The following is a 20519-nucleotide window of genomic DNA, read 5'->3' as shown; positions in this document are numbered from 1 at the left end:
TAAGAATTGCAGGATAACACAGGTAGAAGTCCCTCATTGATTCGGTTTTACTACCAGAGATGACCCCTAAAAATGTATGAAGACATTGAAGTCAAAGGTGGTATATGAAGATATTCACATTGAAGACTATGACAAAAGAAGACACGTTATGAAGCCAATGGAGCTCGAAGACTTAGATCTTTCGTAGTTCTTTTTCTTTTGTGTTGAGTCATAGGAACCACCGTACTGTTAAATGGGGTCCAGGAGAACCAGTCAGAATGACTCAAGTGATGCCTAAACCAAAAACCTATGTCTTCGAGTGAAGACAATGAGAGCGAATCTTGTCCAGAGCCGGACAAGTCAGCTTTGCTTGTAGCCCAAGTAAAGTTGCCATGAGAGTTTGAAATCTGACCGTTGAGACACGTGTCAGTTCCTTAGTGACCCAGGGTCATTTCGGACAAATCAGGTCGGGTTGCCAAGTGGCTATAAATAGCCCACCCCCTACAACCATAAACGGTTGGCTGCTCAGATTTTAGTGCACGGCTTTTGTCGTTTGAGAGCAACCCACCTCGAAGCCTTTGAGAGAAAATTCCTCGTGAGGAGAAAGCCCTAACCACCCAGAGCCAGATTAAATTGGGCATCACTTAAGTCTTCTTGTCTGTGTGATCTGAAGACTTATTACACTTGACGACTGTGCATCCTCCAGACGGTTAGGCGTCGCGTTCAGAGCATCCAAGAGACATTGTGGATTGCCAGTGAAGGAAGTCTGTGAAGGTTTGGGAGTCTACCTTGAAGACTTACCAGAGTGATTGGGCGAGGACTATGTGACCTTAGCTCAAGGAGAATACGGTGAGGACTTGGTGTCCTGAGCTGCGTGTTCAGGACTGGGTGTCCGGGACTGTGTGTCCTAAGGTTTAAATACCTAGCCGCTCCAACCAGACGTACAGTTGTCATAGCAACTGGAACTGGTCCAACACATCATTGTCTTCAACGAGTCACTGGTTTCATCTTCACTTCCTTTTACTTACTATTAATCATTGTGAAGCCATTGCATGCTTGCTATATCTTTTGTCTTCACAACGTAACTGTCTGATTTGATTGGCTTCATAACTTCTTCCTACCTGATCCTTATTACACTGCAACTACTTGTCATTGTGCTTTCACTCTATTGAATACTTGACCATGCTTGCCTAGTGTAATCTAACTTCCACTGCATAGTGGTAGGCATATCTCTACTGTTTGTCTTCATAACTTCCACGTTTTGAAGACTTTCATAAAAATCGCCTATTCACCCCCCCTCTAGTCGATATAACGCACTTTCAATTGGTATCAGAGCAAGGTGCTCCCTTGTTCTGTGTGATTCGGTTTAACCACCTGGAGTTTTAGCTATGTCGACTGCAAGGATTATTAAAGTCTCCGCTGCGTGCCCCGTCTTCGATGGAACTGAATATCCCTACTGGAAGAATAAGATACGTATGCATCTTGAAGCCATTGACGTCGACCTATGGTATGTCGTCGAGAATGGCGTTCCCAAGGCTGGAGAAGGTGTCACTGCTGTTGATGTCAAGAAATTCGTTCAACTGGACTCTACTGACCGATAACATCATCTGTGGTCATCTGACCAAAGGACAGTATGGCCGTGTGAGTGCTTTGAAGACATCCAAGCTGGTCTGGGACTGGCTCTCCAAGGTCAATGAAGGCATCTCAACCCAGAGAGATCAAAGAATCAGTGTCCTTCGCAATCTCTTCAACCACTTCAAGCGAAATGACAATGAGAATGTCCAGCACACATTTGACAGACTCACTGACATCACAAATGAGCTTCAAGCCCTCGGCGCTACTGAGATCACCAAACATGAAGTCGTCAAGACGCTACTGAGATCACTTGATAGTTCGTTTGACATCCTAGCCCTGATGATTCAAGAACGTCCTGATTTCAAGACACTCGATCCATCTGACATACTTGAGAGGCTCAACACACATGAGTTTCAGCTTTCTGAGAAAAGAGATATCTATGGTCCAAACTATGGGCGAACTCGTGCCTTGAAGGCAAAAGCTGTTTCCTCATCTGAAGAAGAATCTGACAGCAGTTCTGATGATCCTGAAGACATTGGAAGGGAACTTGCAATGCTAGTGAAGAAGTTCCAAAAATTCACCAAGAAGAAAGGCTTCAGAAAGTCTTCACGATCAAGCTCAAGGAATAATGAAGCTTCTGCTCATGACTACAAGAAGAAAACATGCCACAAGTGCAGGAAAACTGGACACTTCATCTCTGAGTGTCCACAGTGGGACAATGAGAATAGAAAGAAGAAGAAGAGCAAGGAATATGACTCTGACGACAAGAAGAAGAAGAAATACACAAAGTCTTCTTCCAAGTCTTCCTCAAAGTCTTCATCACACAAGAAGAGCTCATCTGGCAAGGCACGTGCGTTTGTTGGCAAGGAAATGGATTCAGAGGAGGAGTCCGCTTCTGAGGAGGCAGTGATGGAGTCTGAGGAGGAGTCTGATTCTGGCATTGCAAGTCTGGCTATAGCATACGTCGCCAAGTCCATCTTCAACACTGAAGACAATGACTTCACCACCGACACCGATGCAAATGACAAGGACTACTCCACTCCTACCTACTGCTTCATGGCACGCGGTGCCAAGGTAAACAAACGCACTACTCACTATCAAACATCTAGTGACGATGACTCTGATTGTGATTCAAAACCCAGTTACAAAACACTTGCTAAAATTGCAACTGAACAACAGAAAGCCATGGAACATATTCAAAAACTGTTAGACAGAAGCGATGATCTGTTGGGTGCTGAAATGACTCGATCTGAATCCTTAATTGAAGACATAGAAAATCTTCACGTTAAGTATCAGGAACTTGAAGATCGTCATGATACTCTATCAACAACTCATGAAAAGCTTTCCTATGATTATCTTCAAAGGGAGCAAGAACTTCAGAAATTGAGGGCGGCTCATGAAGATCTTCAAAAGGAAAACGAGTCACTTCGCGCCGAACAGATCAGTTCCGCTTAGGAAGGATTTGAACCACCATGTCTTAAATGCATTGAGCGTGATAATGCTACTTCTGTTGCTGAATGTTCCACTGCTACTGCTGTTGCAATATCTTCAACTATTGATGTGGTAACTAACCCCTCTGCTGAGGATACCACTGCTATTGCTGATGAGAATGCTAGGTTGAAGACATTGCTTGAAACAGGGATGTATAAAAGTCTTAAAGGACATCAGACATTATGTGATGTCCTCAAGAAGCAGATTCTGAACCGAAACCCTAGGAAACAGGGTATTGGGTTCGTCAGGAAAATAAATGCAGATGGCTCTTACTGGAAACCTGAGCAGTACCCCAAAACCAAGTGGGTTGCTGCAAAGGAACCTTCAGCAGATCCATCCAATTTATCTGGCTTCACTTGTGCTAACCCCATTATCATTGATGAATCCTTTGATGCAAACTATATACTGTTTAAGAATCAGAATGGTGAAGTGTTTGCCGGGTACATTGGTACTAACTGCAGGAATGGACCGCATATGAAGAAGATCTGGGTTCCGAAAAAGTGTCTAGAAAATCTTCCTGTGAATGTCTTCATGACACCTCACTTGAAGAAGACAAACCTCAGACCAAAGGCTTCATACGGTCCAAAGGCTTCATACAAACAGAGGACTCACCTGAGTCACACTAACGCAAATGTTTTGCAGGGAAACCCTACTCAGGCATATGAATATGAGAGCGGTTCATCAAACCGTCACGTTCATATGACCAAAAATTATTCTGCTTATTCTTATGAGTACTATTGTCCACCTGCAAGATTGTTTGCTAAGGCTAGAAAGCCAAAATTCTCAGATGCTGCACTTAGACTTATTGCTTCTAAGCCACCCTTGAAGATGTGGGTGGTTAAGAAGGCTTAACTCTCTTTTGCAGGGAAAGGTCTCCAGCAAAAAACCAAAATCTTCTAACGCTATTGCTGGGGACCTTAAAAATCTTGTAGGGCGCAAGATAAAATGCCCGAATGGCATCATTATGTACTTCGTTCCTGAATCGCATGCTACTCTCCCTATTAGTCCTAATCTGGATCTAAGTTTTCATAACCCACTGGTTCGTCAAATGTTTTTGCTTCACAATTCTCTTCGTGAAGCCTATCCCCCTAACTGCACTGTAGGGTACGACACCAGCGTCTTCAAAGTCTTCAGAATGGATTATTGACAGTGGGTGTACAAATCACATGACTGGCAAAAGAAGCCTTCTTATGGACTCAACCTTACGTCCATGCGACAAGAGCCACATCACATTTGCTGACACTGGTAAAAGTAAGGTATTGGGTCTAGGTAGAGTTGCAATCTCAAAGGATCAACACATGGATAAATTCATGCTTGTTGAATCCCTTGGTTTCAACTTAATGTCTGTCTCAATGCTTTGCGATTTGAACATGGTCGTAATATTTGGAAAATTTCGTTGCCTTGTACTAATGGAATCTGACAAGTCTCTAGTGTTTGAAGGGTATCGGAAATATGATTTGTATGTGGTAGATTTCTCAGCAGGGCCACAACTTGCAGTATGTCTTCTTGCAAAAGCTTCAGAATGCTGGCTTTGGCATCAGAGGCTTGGGCATGCTGGCATGAGGAACCTCCACACCCTTACGAAGAAGAAACATGTCATAGGCATCGAGGGCGTCAAGTTCAAGAAAGATCACTTATGCGATGCCTGTGAAGTAGGGAAGATGACGAGGCCAAAACATCCCTCGAAGACAATCATGACCACTACTCGACCCTTTGAATTGCTTCACATGGATCTTTTTGGTCCCACTCACTACTCAACTTTTACTACTACTGCTTGCCTCTATGGCTTTGTCATTGTTGATGATTACTCTAGATATACTTGGGTACACATAATCCTTTACAAGATTGAAGTGTAGGATGTCTTCAGACGCTTCGCCAATCGAGCTATGAACAATTACGGCGCCAAGATAAAGCACATCAGAAGTGACAATGGTATTGAATTCAAGAACACTGGCCTTGATACATATCTTGATACCTTGGGCATCACACATGAATTCTCAGCTCCGTACACGCCACAGCAGAATGGCGTCGTCGAACGCAAGAACAGAACACTCATTGAGATGGCCAGAACGATGCTAGATGAATACAAGACTCCAAGAAAATTCTGGACTGAACCCATTGACACTGCATGCCATACAATCAATCATGTGTATCTTCACAAGCTTCTGAACAAGACATCTTATGAACTCCTAACTGGCAAGAAGCCAAATGTCAGTTACTTCAGAGTATTTGGCGCAAGGTGCTGGATCAAGGACCCACACCACACCTCAAAGTTTGCACCAAAAGCTCATGAGGGTTTTATGCTTGGATATGGAAAGGATTCGCACTCCTACAGAGTCTTCAATCTCTTTCACTACAAAGTGGTTGAAACAGTGGATGTGCGGTTCGATGAGACTAATGGTTCACAAAGAGAGCAACTGCCAAATGTGCTAGATGAAGTTCCAGCTAGTGAGTCAATCAAGCTTATGGGAACTAGAGACATTATACCTTCTGAAGCTCATCTTGAAGAAGAACTTATCATCTCAGCACCTGATCAACATGAGGACAATGCTCAGCCTGAAGACATTCCTTCCATCGACAACACAGATCAGCAAGAGCAAAGTCTTCGCCCTGTACATCCTCGCGTTGCCAATGAAGTGCAGATTGAAAGAATAATTGATAGCATCAATGCACTTGGTCCACTCACTCGTTCAAGGGCAACTCAGCTAGCAAATTTCTGTGGGCACTTCGCATTCGTCTCAATATCAGAACCCAAGAAAGTTGAAGAAGCCTTCATGGAACCTGAATGGATTCAAGCTATGCAAGAAGAGCTTCAACAGTTTGAGCTGAATAATGTATGGGAACTGGTTAAGCGTCCTGATCCACGGAAGCACAACATAATAGGCACCAAATGGATATACCGCAACAAGCAAGATGAGCATGGTCAAGTTGTCAGAAACAAAGCTTGTCTCGTTGCTCAAGGATATACTCAAGTGGAAGGCATTGACTTCGATGAAACATTTGCTCCTGTGGCTAGGCTTGAAGCCATACGCATACTGCTGGCCTATGCAAATCATCATAACATACTTCTATATCAAATGGATGTGAAGAGTGCCTTTCTCAATGGCAAGATTGAAGAAGAAGTGTATGTTGCACAACCGCCTGGCTTTGAAAATCCAAAACATCCTGACATGGTATACAAGCTCAACAAGGCACTGTATGGCCTCAAACAAGCCCCTAGGGCCTGGTATGACACACTCAAATACTTCCTGAAGAGCAAAGGCTTCATACCTGGTTCCCTAGATCCCACTCTTTTCACGAAGACATATGATGGTGAACTGTTTGTGTGCCAAATATATGTGGATGACATTATCTTCGGATGCACCAATCAGAAGTACAGTGAAGAGTTTGGATATATGATGCAAGAGCAATATCAGATGTCCATGATGGGGGAGCTGAAGTTCTTCCTTGGTCTTCAAATACGACAACAACGCAATGGCATCTTCATATCTCAAGAGAAGTATCTCAAAGATTGCCTGAAGAAGTTTGGTATGCAAGACTGCAAAGGCTTCACAACACCAATGCCAGCCAAACATCATCTGGGTCCTGACGACAATGGTAAAGAGTTCGATCAAAAGGTATACCGCTCCATGATTGGTTCTTTACTTTATCTATGTGCATCTAGGCCAGATATTATGCTTAGTGTTTGCATGTGTGCTCGATTTCAAGCGGCACCAAAGGAGTCGCATCACTTAGCTATGAAGCGAATTCTTCGATATTTGGCTCACACCCCAACTCTAGGATTATGGTATCCAAAGGGCTCAGAGTTTGATTTGGTTGGATTCTCGGATGCTGATTATGCTGGTGACAAAGTTGATCGCAAGTCTACATCAGGCACATGTCACTTTCTGGGACGATCACTTGTATGTTGGTCTTCAAAGAAGCAGAACTGTGTATCTCTCTCCACTGCTGAATCTGAATACATTGCTGCTGGATCTTGCTGCGGTCAGCTTCTGTGGATGAAGCAAACACTCAAGGACTATGGCATTCATCTGAAGCAAGTGCCACTTTACTGCGACAACGAAAGTGCCATCAAGATTGCCAACAACCAAGTTCAGCACTCAAAGACAAAGCACATTGAAATTCGTCATCACTTTCTCAGAGATCATGTTGTGAAGGAAGACATTGATATCATACACGTCAACACTGAAGAGCAATTGGCAGATAACTTCACAAAGCCCTTGGATGAGAAGAGGTTTTGCAAGTTACAGTGTGAGCTAAATATCCTGGAATCCTCAAATGTCCTGTGATCAGGCACACATCCTAACCCTTATGCATATTGATGACTTAGATGTGCAACACACGAAGTGAAGTATATCTTCAATCAATGAAGACATACATTCTAAGTGTGAATACATTAATGTGGAAATTGACTTCAGAGCGCCACGATAATTGTGCGCCGTGTCTGGGTCTAATACTTCCTATACGGTGGGTAACGCCACCACCAAACGTTCTATTTCGAAGTGTTTCACTCATGGCGTTACCTTGCAATGTCTTCACATTTGATTTGGCTTCAATCTCAACATGTCTTCATGATTATCTTCACTATGTTGATTATATAGATATATATATACTGGTGTTCTGTCCTCTACAGCATTCACTTATAGCTATGTCTTGTTGAATCTTTTGAACTAAGTGAATGTGATCGGACCCTAACCTCTCTATGCTCTCTATCTCAAAATTCTATCTCTCCAAGTCATATGCATTCTATTGAAACTGTCAAATGTCTTCTCTGCGTCCTTGTCAGCAGAAGACACAGAGACAACATTTAAGTCCGTTTTCAATGCTCATTTATCCACATGAAATCCGGAGAAGTAGGAACGACCACCCGACAATCCAGGCGTGCGTGGGACGTGGAACTGCCCGTAAAATACCGCATGATGGGCACGTATTACTCAAATGCGAATCGCCAGGGGCACCTGTGTAATAGCACAGTGCCGCCCCTGTGCCTATAAATACACACTTACAGCGGTAACTTTCTCTTCTTCTACCCTCGCACGAACCCTAGCACCACCGCTAGCTCTCGACGACGCCGGCGACGAAGCGCTTCGCTGCTGCAACCTCTCCGACACCGTCTTCACGACGACCGAGGACATCGTCCTCTCCGCCATCGCCGTAGGTCTCCTCCGTCGCCAAGTTAGGGCACGGACGAGTGAACTGCTCGGCCTCATCTCCCACTCCGTCTAGCAGTTCTCAGTGGGGTAAATAAAACTCCCTTTTTACAGCACCGTTGATCCTATTGATCTGTCACATTCTACCACAAGTAGTTTCTGTTCACACAAGCTAGATCTCTCTCAAACTGCATCTCATAACATGCCTAGTATATTCACTTGTGCTTCACAAAGTAGTTAGATTCCTCACTTGTACTGATCTGTGGATTCGTACAAATCTGGAACCAACTTCTTATCTATGAGTGAATGTCTTCGCACAATGAGGTCAATGTCTTCTAAACTGATTTATCTTCAAAATTTTCTGAGAATGCATATGACCTCTTCCCCTTCCCTCGCACCTTAATGCTGTCACAGGTACATGTCCGTGGGAGAATCCTTTGGTTCTCATAGTCTGCATTCATTTGCAAAATTCTTACAGCTTCACATAAATTCCCCTGAAGCCAGTTCCTGTTGGTCCAGCAAGAAAAAGCCTTTGAAGCCTTTGAACGTCTTGAAGCCTTTCAAGTTAAAGTTTATGGCTTCAGAAACAGCAGCAAGGAAGGGGGTCAGACAGCGACGTGGAGGAACATCCAAAGATCTGCCTGATGAACTGGCAGAAATGTATAAAACAGATCCCGAAGAGAATTATGGTCAGCGCAAGCCCCGAATCCAATGGATTCGACGCTATTGGGCAGAACAATGGTTCAAGTACCGCTTCACAACCCAAGAGTATGCTGAGAAGAGTGCCATCAAAAGACCGTGGGGAGACATCTTATTCAAGAACCTTGTACCCAGGTCCAGAGATGAAGCTATTGCCCAAAGCTTCTATCCATGCATGGTTCGTGGGCCACAGCCTGATGATGCACATCCGTCGTCACTACTCTGGTGTCGTGACGAGAATCTGTTCAAGCGCAACTTCCAGTTTGCCCAACAATCAGCAAAGCAGAACAAGAAGAAATTTGGGTTAGACTTCAACCCTGGTCCCTCAGCACCAAGGGCAGATGGCACACGCGACGCAGAACCCAATATCATCGGTCCATATGCCAACCTTGAGGGCCTCATCACCCGCATCTTAGTCCAAGGGACTGCCGTGAATGACCCTCCAGCTGACTCTGAGTCTGATGAAGCTCCTTCTGTACCGAAGCCAAAGCAGTCGAAGAAGCCAAAAGCTTCAAAGCAGGCCCCTTCGCCAAAAATCTCAAGGGCGAAGCCATTGGCAACTGCACCTCCTAAAGACAGTGTGCAGTCTGAAGACGTCTCCCGCATCTCCAAGCCCCAGAAGGCCAAGATGCCTCAGCCACACACCGGCAAGGAGCTCACAGCTGCTGCCATTCTGCGCAGCGAAGCCATTGATCTGTCAAGTGATGAAGATCTTGGAGATGACGCTCTCGAGCAGCTCATCAAGAGCAAAGAAGAAGCTGAAATCTTCAACAATTTGCCTCTCTTTGATGTCGCCATCATCCACAACTTCATCGACGAATGGTTTGCCACACCAAACATCAGCTTCGAAGATCTGCAGCTGCCCATTGGCCTCAGCGTCGCCTTCCAAGGCGCTATTGCTTCAGAACTTGCAATTGCCCAGCGCATTGTTGAACTGAAGCAGAAAATTGATCATGAAAAGGCTCAGTTCAAGAAGCATATGGCCAAGCTCAGCGTGCAAGAAGTGAAGAGCTTCAAGATCATGTTGCACGAACTAAAGGAAAACTTTCTGAAGAAGCGTGCAGAAGCTCAAGGTTCGCGGGAGCGAATGAAGACTCTGGCAGACAGATGTGTGCAGGCCTACAATGAGGCTGAGAAGCGCAAGGCACTTGGGCGTCCGGGCATCGACCCCAAGATGGCCGCAAAGAAAAAGAAGAAGACTGTTGCAGCTGAAACAGAGGCACCAAGGCAGGAAGCAGTTCCGCTTGTCTTCCCAACTGCAACGACTGGCTCGAAGCCAAAGAGCCGGTCAACAGCTTCAGAGCTCAAGAAGACAAGAACTGCTGAGGCTGAAGCCAGGAAGAGGAAAAGCTCTGAAGCCTCTCCTACTGCCCCCAGCAAGAAAAAGAGAAAGACCAAGAAATCTCGGGCTGCTCCCACAGAGCCCTTGATAGTTGAACCTATTTCTATGGTTCACCCTGACGCAGAACGTCAACTGACGGTGCATGAGCCTGCTTCCACAGAGGCTCCTGTTCCTGAAGACATTCCAGCAGCTGATCCCATCGCTGCTGAAGACATTGGTCATCGTGACAATGTAGAAGATGATGCAGCCCTTCCTCAATTAAAACACAGTGAACTCATCAGCATTGGTCGTCCACTGACGCCAATTGCACAGGATGATTCATGGGCGGATCGCCCTCAAGAGTAAGAAGACAATGAGGCCCAGCCCACTCCAACCCCACAGGCGTCGTCTGCATTCCGCAGGCTTCGCAAAGGTCCAAGGCCTCAAGTCTATGCTGAAGACATTCCGGCTGCATCAGCCGCAGAAGAAGCACCACAAGAGCCCACTCCTATGCTCCACCAAGAAGTAGTTCTCCAGGAGAACGTGCGTGTGACCGACCCTCCAGCTAGTCAAGCGGAGGCTGAAAATATTGAGGCTGCCACAACCAACACTGAAGCCAATGTGGAGCCCTCCCCACCAAAAGCTTCAGAAGACAGTGAAGCTACTGATCAAGACACTTCTGTTCCTGAGTCTGCTGCAGGTCCTCAATTTGATTACCATGTTGAGCACAGGCCTCATGTCCAGAAGCCAGTCCCAAGGCTGCCGAGGTTCCCAGGTCCTGCATCAGCACCTGGCTCCTTTAACATCAATAGCTTCAAGGCAGATAATACGTTCTTCAACAGCTCCAAGAACCCCTATTCAAGGGAAAGGATTTCATCAGATAGGTTCTGGAGCTATCCTCAGCGCAGCTACTATTCATGCATCCTATACAACCAAGGTCGCATTTTCCCGCACAAGCGCCTTGATGTTGAAGCCATTGCTGGTCTGCCGTGTTTAGAGGAAGCGTTGGATTGCTTCAAGCAAGTGGGTCTGCTGCAGTTTGTAACTGATGAAGAGCACTGGAATGAAGAGCTTCTGCTGCAGTTCTATCCCACCCTCCACATCAAAGGATACAACAGAGATCCGAAGACTTGGGCCCTGGAGTGGATGACCGGCAATGTCCATCACGAAGCCAATGCATTTGATATCATTGAGCTCACCGGCCTGCCCACTCCTGGTGAACTCTTCGAGGAAGGCTGTCCACTACACACTGAAGCTCTTGAGTGCATATTCCAGAGGCCTGAACCGAATATGAGTCAGATGCTCTCCATGATGAAGCCATTTCCCCACGATGCTCCTTATCCAACAGAGTTCTTAGTTGAAGACTTTGAGTACCTGCCCAGAACCATCTATCACATTATCCGGCGGACTCTCTGGCCTATCAAAGGGCACTTTCCAAATGCCAAGATCGAGGGTGCAATGAAGACTCTGATATTTTGTATCCTTCATGGCAAATGCTTCAACGCACAGGACTTCTTCATACGCCAACTTGCTGCATCAGGCTCAGATTTACTTGGTTTGAAGTTCTATGCTCCTTGGGTAATGAGACTGATCAAGCTTCACTCTGCAATCTCATATCAGCCCTCAGCCCCCAACCATCGGATCTTCTTGACAGATGTGGATACCTCTGTTGAAGCTATATATCCTGAGCCTGCCAAGCAACCTTTGAGTCTTCAGAATGCAGAACACCAGAGCTTCACTCAAAATGTTGAAGGTGTTGAAGCCATCTCCAGGGGGTATCCTTTGGCTAGCACTACACGTGCACCACACCCTGCTTCAACTGAAGCCACTGACAGTGCAACTGCTTCAAGACCCAAGAAGCGCACTCGTGTTCTCAACGACCGAGAGCTTCTTGTGGCCCTTCATCAAAAGCAGGATAGGCATCATGACTGGTTGAAGAGACAGATGAAAAGCCTCTTGGTGGATGTAAATCGTATCCGAATCTTGCCACCAAGAATGCTTTCGTTACCCATGAAACCTGTCATCATACATGGAAAGGGCTATCAGTGATACGTACTGAAGCTAAACTTGAAGAGGATGGCTTCACTGAGCGATTCAAGTTTGACACCACACCTCCTAGAAGGGCTGTGATGCGAAGCACTCCATCTCTTGAAGACTCTGAGTTTTCTTCCTCTGCTGCCACAGTCACTGCCAGAATCATTGATGAAGAAGACGATGCTACCTCACCGTCACCTGCTTCAGCACCTCCAAGCTCTTCTGCACCGCCAAACAACGCAACAACCCTGCTACTTCATCTACTCCTCAAGGGAACGAGTAGAGGCTCTATGTCTTCAAACCTTTTTGGTCATTACTGACAAAAGGGGGAGAAGCATGTGAGATTGATAGTCTTCAAGCGGGTTCATATGGGCGGGTGCCTTATATTTTGCTTCGTGCTTACAACTCTCGTTTCTTTGCTACATTTGGTTCTTACGAGTTGTAACACTTAAACCAGATGGTCATCTGCTACTTGTTTGCCACCCTATTATGCGAAGATAAATTCCGCATGTGCGACGATAAATTCCGCACTTATCTCATTCTGCAGACGTCCATTTTCCATTATGCATGTCATTATCTTCATATACTTTCACATGCATAGTGGATTGTCATCATAAGCTGAAGTGGATCTCCACAAGTACAACCTGCCATGTGCATTTGCATTCCAAAAGCAAATTAACTTATATGCACATCTTCAGGGGGAGCCCTTGCAACTTATGAAGACAATTCCTTATCCTTTACAATTTCACAGACTATATTCCCCATTGAAAACTTCAACTAGTTTGTCATCAATCACCAAAAAGGGGGAGATTGTAAGTGCATCTAGTGCCACCCCTAGTTGGTTTTGGAGTATTGACGACAAACATAGCTGAGGGACTAATGTGTTTGTGAGAATTGCAGGATAACACAGGTAGAAGTCTCTTATTAATTCGGTTTTACTACCAGAGATGACCCCTAAAAATGTATGAAGACATTGAAGTCAAAGGTGGTATATGAAGATATTCACATTGAAGACTATGACAAAAGAAGACACGTTATGAAGCCAATGGAGCTCGAAGACTTAGATCTTTCGTAGTTCTTTTTCTTTTGTGTTGAGTCATAGGAACCACCGTACTATTAAGTGGGGTCCAGGAGAACCAGTCAGAATGACTGAAGTGATGCCTAAACCAAAAACCTATGTCTTCGAGTGAAGACAATGAGAGCGAATCTTGTCCAGAGCCGGACAAGTCAGCTTTGCTTGCAGCCCAAGTAAAGATGCCATGAGAGTTTGAAATCTGACCGTTGAGACACGTGTCAGTTCCTTAGTGACCCAGGGTCATTTCAGACAAATCAGGTCGGGTTGCCAAGTGGCTATAAATAGCCCACCCCCTACAACCATAAATGGTTGGCTGCTCAGATTTCAGTGCACGGCTTTTGTCGTTTGAGAGCAACCCACCTCGAAGCCATTGAGAGAAAATTCCTAGCGAGGAGAAAGCCCTAACCACCCAGAGCCAGAGTAAATTGGGCATCACTTAAGTCTTCTTGTCTGTGTGATCTGAAGACTTATTACACTTGAGGACTGTGCATCCTCCAGACGGTTAGGCGTCGCGTTCAGAGCATCCAAGAGACATTGTGGATTGCCAGTGAACGAAGTCTGTGAAGGTTTGGGAGTCTACCTTGAAGACTTACCAGAGTGATTGGGCGAGGACTATGTGACCTTAGCTCAAGGAGAATACGGTGAGGACTTGGTGTCCTAAGCTGCGTGTTCAAGACTGGGTGTCCGGGACTGTGTGTCCTAAGGTTTAAATACCTAGCCGCTCCAACCAGACGTACAGTTGTCACAGCAACTGGAACTGGTCCAACACATCATTGTCTTCAACGAGTCACTGGTTTCATCTTCACTTCTTTTTACTTACTGTTACTCATTGTGAAGCCATTGCATGCTTGCTATATCTTTTGTCTTCACAACGTAACTGTATGATTTGATTGGCTTCATAACTTCTTCCTACCTGATCCTTATTACACTGCAGCTACTTGTCATTGTGCTTTCACTCTATTGAATACTTGACCGTGGCTTGCCTAGTGTAATCTAACTTCCGCTGCATAGTGATAGGCATATCTCTACTGTTTGTCTTCATAACTTCCATGTTTTGAAGACTTTCATAAAAATCGCCTATTCACCCCCCCTCTAGTCGATATAACGCACTTTCAGTCGGTATCTCAATACCTAGTTCAATCTCGTTACCGGCAAGTCTCTTTTACTCGTTCCGTAATACATCATCCCGCAACTAACTTATTAGTTGCAATGCTTGCAAAGCTTAAGTGATGTGCATTACCGAGAGGGCCCAGAGATACCTCTCCGGCAATCAGAGTGACAAATCCTAATCTCGAAATACGCCAACCCAACAAGTATCTTCGGAGACACCTGTAGAGCACCTTTATAATCACCCAGTTACGTTGTGCCGTTTGGTAGCACACAAAGTGTTCCTCCGGTAAACGGGAGTTGCATAATCTCATAGTCATAGGAACATGTATAAGTTATGAAGAAAGCAATAGCAACAAACTAAACGATCAAGTGCTAAGCTAATGGAATGGGTCAAGTCAATCACATCATTCTACTAATGATGTGATCCCGTTAATCAAATGACAACTCATGTCTATGGCTAGGAAACATAACCATCTTTGATCAACGAGCTAGTCAAGTAGAGGCATACTAGTGACACTCTGTTTGCCTATGTTTTCACACATGTATTATGTTTACGGTTAATACAATTCTAGCATGAATAATAAACATTTATCATGAAATAAGGAAATAAATAATAACTTTATTATTGCCTCTAGGGCATATTTCCTTCATGGTTGACCCCACGCTGTGGGCAGCGCATGAGCCTACAACGCTCGAGCTTGGCGGGTGCAACAAGGCGAGAGGGGGCTGCTTCTCAGGAGATTTCGCGGCTTTGTCAGAAGGGGTCCTGAGGAGACAATTGTCAGGAAGGAAAGCAACACGCAGAAGATCACCAAGATAAGGTACTTACTCGTCAACGGCGATATACTTCCTCCATTTTAACGGCCCGAAGGTGCCCTGCCACAGCTAAGGGACCCCTTTCTCTTACGGAGTTCTTCGAAGTCCATGCACAGCCAGCCGAAGCACTGGACATGGAGGCCGACACGAGGCGCGGCTGGAGAAGTGCTCGGAGGGGCAGCCTTAGAAGTGCCAAGCTGAGGAGAGCTAGCCAGCTCTGCCTGGCAGTGACTTGTCGATGCCTCAGGAGCCCCTTCAACCGCCGCCCCAGGGCAAGAGTCACGAGACCCCGAGGTCGACGCCTCAGGAGCCCTGGACGGCATCAGCATCTCGGCACCTTCACTATCGGCCCCAACGGTGCACGCCCCCCTGCACCAACACTTGGGTCGAGCTCAACGCTAGCGTCAAGGAGAGGTACCACGACGATCGGGTTCTCACGGGGCCCCACGAGGCCAACTGGGCGCAGCCCCCACTCGTCGAAGGAGGGCATCCACTCTGCGAAGGTCATCTTGTTCGAGTAGCGGTACAAAACACAACTCTTCCTCGACAAGTTGTCTGGCAACGGACGCCCGTCAGGACCTCAAGCACCGTTCACCGCACCTCATGGGGGAGCTTAGACTCCTAAAGTCTCATGTGGTCCTGGCTGCTGAGCAAGGCCCACATCGGCCGGGAGTGGCGCTGAAGCAGAGCGATTCGGCGCCGGATGAACTCCCTCACCACCATAGGCGCTATCACGCCATGGTCTTTGAGCCACCTCAACCCGAGCCAGACGGGGATAAGACGTAGATCGGCGAACCTTCGGTGGCACCAACCGGAGTTAGGAATGGAGGGCCCTGATGGAGAGGAGAGCATGGGGCTGAGCACTCCGGCGTCAACAAACACCCACCGTGTCCGAAACCCGCTCATGGATGGTGGAAGCTCGAAGTCGATCCCGTCGCCAGCCGTCGCCGCCACGGCTTGAATGCTCAGGCATCCGGAGCTCTGCCGAGGATCAATCAGGTGCAGCGAGAAGAATTGGTGGAGAAGAGCCACGGAAGGAGCAATGCCTACCATGGCCTCGCAAAAAAGGCGAAGACGGCAAGAAGGGTCATGGATTGGGGATCAAGGTGCAACATGTGGATCTGATAATGGGAAAGCACTGCGTTGAGGAAGGCGGAGAAAGGAGGGACCAAGCCGGCCCAGAGGGAGTTGATGAAGAAGGGGACCTCAGTGGCCGTCCGGTCAATGCGAGCACAGGATGCAGGCCAAGCCACAGTCTCTCCCCACTCATTGAAGCTGGATGCGAGCATGGGACGCACCTTGCCCATGGCCTCATCGTTGAGAACCAGCGATCGGCCTACTGCAGGCTCGGCGGCCGGGGACGCACTAGCCGAAGACAGAGGCTTCTTCCCCTTATCCGCTTGCGTCGATGCCATGGCGATGGGGCGAGCAGAGCTAAGGTCAGATTGGAAAGAGGAGCATAGTCTGGGGGAAGCAGAACAACTGGAGGAGAATGGCGCAAGCGATGGAAGAATAACCATGTAGACCGCGGTGGCCGTTTAGCCAGGCGGGTATCAAGGCAGCATGGGGAAGTGGAGACGCCCACGTCCAATCAACCGCCACGCGTCGACCAAGGCCGTAGGCTATTGGGGCTCGCGGTGCTCCATGCTTCACCTTTGGCTTCGCCTCGAAGCCAAGCCCGAGCACGCCTTGGGCCCGGGGGCTACTGTCGGCGTTCTGGGAACGGGGGCCCCAGACTTGCCTGCCTGCGGCCCACGGCGTGACTTCGCTAGCAGGCCTGTATGGCCCATCTTCATCAACAAGGAATCAAGACCCTCACGAGGGGCCAAGCCTCGCGAGGCGGACAACATGAGACCTCCTTAGGAGCGGCCTCACCAGGCTGGCTCGTGAGGGAGGAGAGTTCAAGGCCGGGCAAACCTCGCGAGATTCTCGTGACGTGAGCCATGATGATCGAGACCAGGCAGGCGCCGGGCGGGCGTCAGCGCGCGCATCGTCCTTGTTTCCTCTTTGGTGCTAAGCGGGTAAGCGCATGAGCGGAGTACCGAGGCATGAAGCAAAGGCTTCCATATTGGTGCAACGAGTCCAAGACCAGAAGGATGGCAAGACGGAGGTCACCGTGGAGCCCAAGACGGCGTCACCACCAGAGCCTTTGGCAGGCGAAGACTGCTTTTGTCATGATAGCTTGTACTAGCTGTCCCCCTTAAAACTGGCCGTTGTTGGCTCCCTTCCTGCTCAATATTTAGGGAGAGGACCAAGGCCAATATAAATAGAACTAGCCACCACCGTAGATAGGGGAAGAGAGATATGAGATTGGAGCCACCACATCCTCGGCGGCACACCCACCAAGCACAAGAACACCTCAACCTCAGGAGGCTATTCTTCCCCTTGTACTGTTCATCCTCAGCCCAAGAGGCAATCCACCACCACACTGGAGTAGGGGTATTACACCACAACGGTGGCCCGAACTAGTATAAATCTTGTGTCCTTTGTGTTGCGAGTTCTTCGAGTTAGTTTGTGAGATCTTAGCTAAGTTAGGACGTGGATCGATAGGGGGGAGATCTTCGCACGCACCCCAGTGTTCGAACCTTAAGGGTTTTGCCGGAACACATGATCCGACAGCGGCGAGCCTGGCCCCTCCTGGCGGGCTTTCGCCTTTTCCGCGGCCAAGAACCTCTTTACCGGCACCATGGGTGTTGCTGCGAACGATGAAGCAATGGAGGAGAAGCGAGCGGAGCAGGAAGAGATGGGTGACGGGGGCTCCGCCCCCCCTCCTCATTTATAGCAGGAGAAGGCCAACCGGCGCCCCCCATGATCACAGGTAATGATGGTTTTCTCTGCATGCAGCAGGGACTCGTCAAGTTGGTCAGTTGCCGAGGCAGCGTGGGGAAGCAAAGACGCCCACGTCCCATCAATCGCCACGAGTCAACCGAGGACGCAGGCTGTTGGGGCCCGCGGCGCTCCATACTTGCTCCTTGGCTTTGCCTTGAAGCCAAGTCCGAGCGCGCCTTGGGCCCAGGGGCTACTGTCGGCATCCTGGTAACGGGGGTCCCTAGACTTTCCTGCTTGCGCCCCACGGCGTGGCTCCACCAGCGGCCCTGTATGGCCCATCTTCATCAGCGAACACTCAAGACCCTCGCGAGGGGCCAAGCCTCGCGAGGCGGATGATGCAAGACCTCCTCGGGGGCGGCTTCACCAGGCTGGCTCGCGAGGGGCGGAGAGATCAAGGCAAGGGGCACCTCGCGAGGTCCCTGTGACGCAAGCCATGACGACCAAGGCCAAGCGGGCGCCAGTGCGCGTAGTGTACACGTTTCCTCTTTGGTGCTAAGGAGGCAAGCGCATGCCAGGAGTCCCGAGGCATCAGGAAAAGGTTTCCATATCAGTGCAACAAGACCAAGACGAGCAGGACGGCCGGACAGAGGTCACCATGGAGCCCAGGACGATGTCACAACTAGAGGCTTTGGCTGGAGAAGACCACCTTTTTTCTGGATAAGTTGTACTAGTTGTCTCCCTTCAAATTTGGTCATTGTTGGATCCCTTCCCGCCTACATTTGGGAAGAGGACCAGGGCCTCTATAAATAGGACTAGCCACCACAGTAGGGGGACGGGTCTCGGACCATTCAGATCCTCACCAACCACACAAGCTCACCGAGCTCAAGGACACCTCTCCTCAGGAGGCTGTTTTTCCCTTGTACTCATTCATCCTCATCCCAAGAGGCATTCCACCATACCACACTGGAGTAGGGTATTACACCACATCGGTGGCACGAACCAGTATATACCCTGTGTCCTTTGTTCTATGAGTTCGACGTGCTGAGCTTTGAGATCATGGTGAGAGCGTGGGCTAGGGGGAGGAGAGATCTTCGTGTGCACCCCAGAGTTCGAACCTCAAGTGTTTTGCCGGAACGCGAAATCCGACAGTGGTGTTCCTGGTGGCGTGAGTTGTGAAACTATTCCACATTGTTTCAAATGAAGAACAAACTCATCACTCAAATATTCACCTCTATGATCAGATCGTAGAAACTTTATTTTATTGTTACGATGATTTTCCACTTCACTCTAAAATTCTTTGAACTTTTCAAATGTTCGGACTTATGTTTCACCAAGTAGATATACCCATATCTGCTCAAATCATCTGTGAAAGTTAGAAAATAATGATACCCGTCGTGAGCCTCAACACTCATCGGGCCGCATACATCAGTATGTACTATTTCCAACAAGTCAGTTTCTCGCTCCATTGTTCTGGAGAACGGAGTCTTTAGTCATCTTGCCCATGAGGCATGGTTCGCAAGTATCAAGTGATTCCAAAAGCCCATCAACATGGAGTTTCTTCATGCGCTTTACACTAATATGACCTAAATGGCAGTGCCACAAATAATTTGCACTATTATTATTAACCTTGCATCTTTCGACTTCAATATTATGAATATGTGTATCACTACAATCGAGATTCAACAGAAATAGACCACTCATCAAGGGTGCATGACCATAAAAGATATTACTTGTATAAATAGAAAAACCATTATTCTCTAATTTAAATGAATAACCGCTCGCATCAAACAAGATCCAGATATAATGTTCATGCTTAACGCTGGCACCAAATAAAAATTATTCAGGTCAAAAACTAATCACGACGGTATATGTAGAGGTAGCGTGCCGAGCGCAATCAAATCGACTTTGGAACCATTTCCCACGTGCATCGTCACCTTGTCCTTAGCCAATCTTCGTTTAATCTGTAGCCCTTGTTTCGAGTTGCAAATATTAGCAATAGAACCAGTATCAAATACCTAGGTGTTACTACAAGCATTAGTAAGGTACACATCAATAACATGTATATCAAATATACCTTTAACTTTGCCATCCTTCTTATCCGCCAAATACTTGGGGCAGTTCCGCTTCTAGTGACCAGTACCTTTGCAGTAGAAGTACTCAGTCTTAGGCTTAGGTCCAGACTAAGGTTTCTTCACTTGAGCAGCAACTTGCTTGCCATTGTTCTTGAAGTTCCCCTTCTTACCTTTGCCCTTTTTCTTGAAACTAGTGGTCTTTTTAACCATCAACACTTGATGCTCCTTCTTGATTTCTACCTCCGCAGCCTTTAGCATCGCGAAGAGCTCGGGAATTGTCTTATCCATCCCTTGCATATTATAGTTCATCACGAAGCTTTTGTAGCTTGGTGGAAGTGATTGAAGAAATCTGTCAATGACACTATCATCAGGAAGATTAACTCCCAGTTGAGTCATGTGGTTGTGGTACCTAGACATTCTGAGTATAT

The sequence above is a fragment of the Triticum urartu genome, chromosome 7 (assembly GCF_003073215.2).
Source record: "Triticum urartu cultivar G1812 chromosome 7, Tu2.1, whole genome shotgun sequence".
Taxonomy (NCBI): Eukaryota; Viridiplantae; Streptophyta; class Magnoliopsida; order Poales; family Poaceae; genus Triticum; species Triticum urartu.
The sequence above is the reverse complement of the archived record's forward strand: the minus strand, read 5'-3'. Positions refer to the sequence as shown.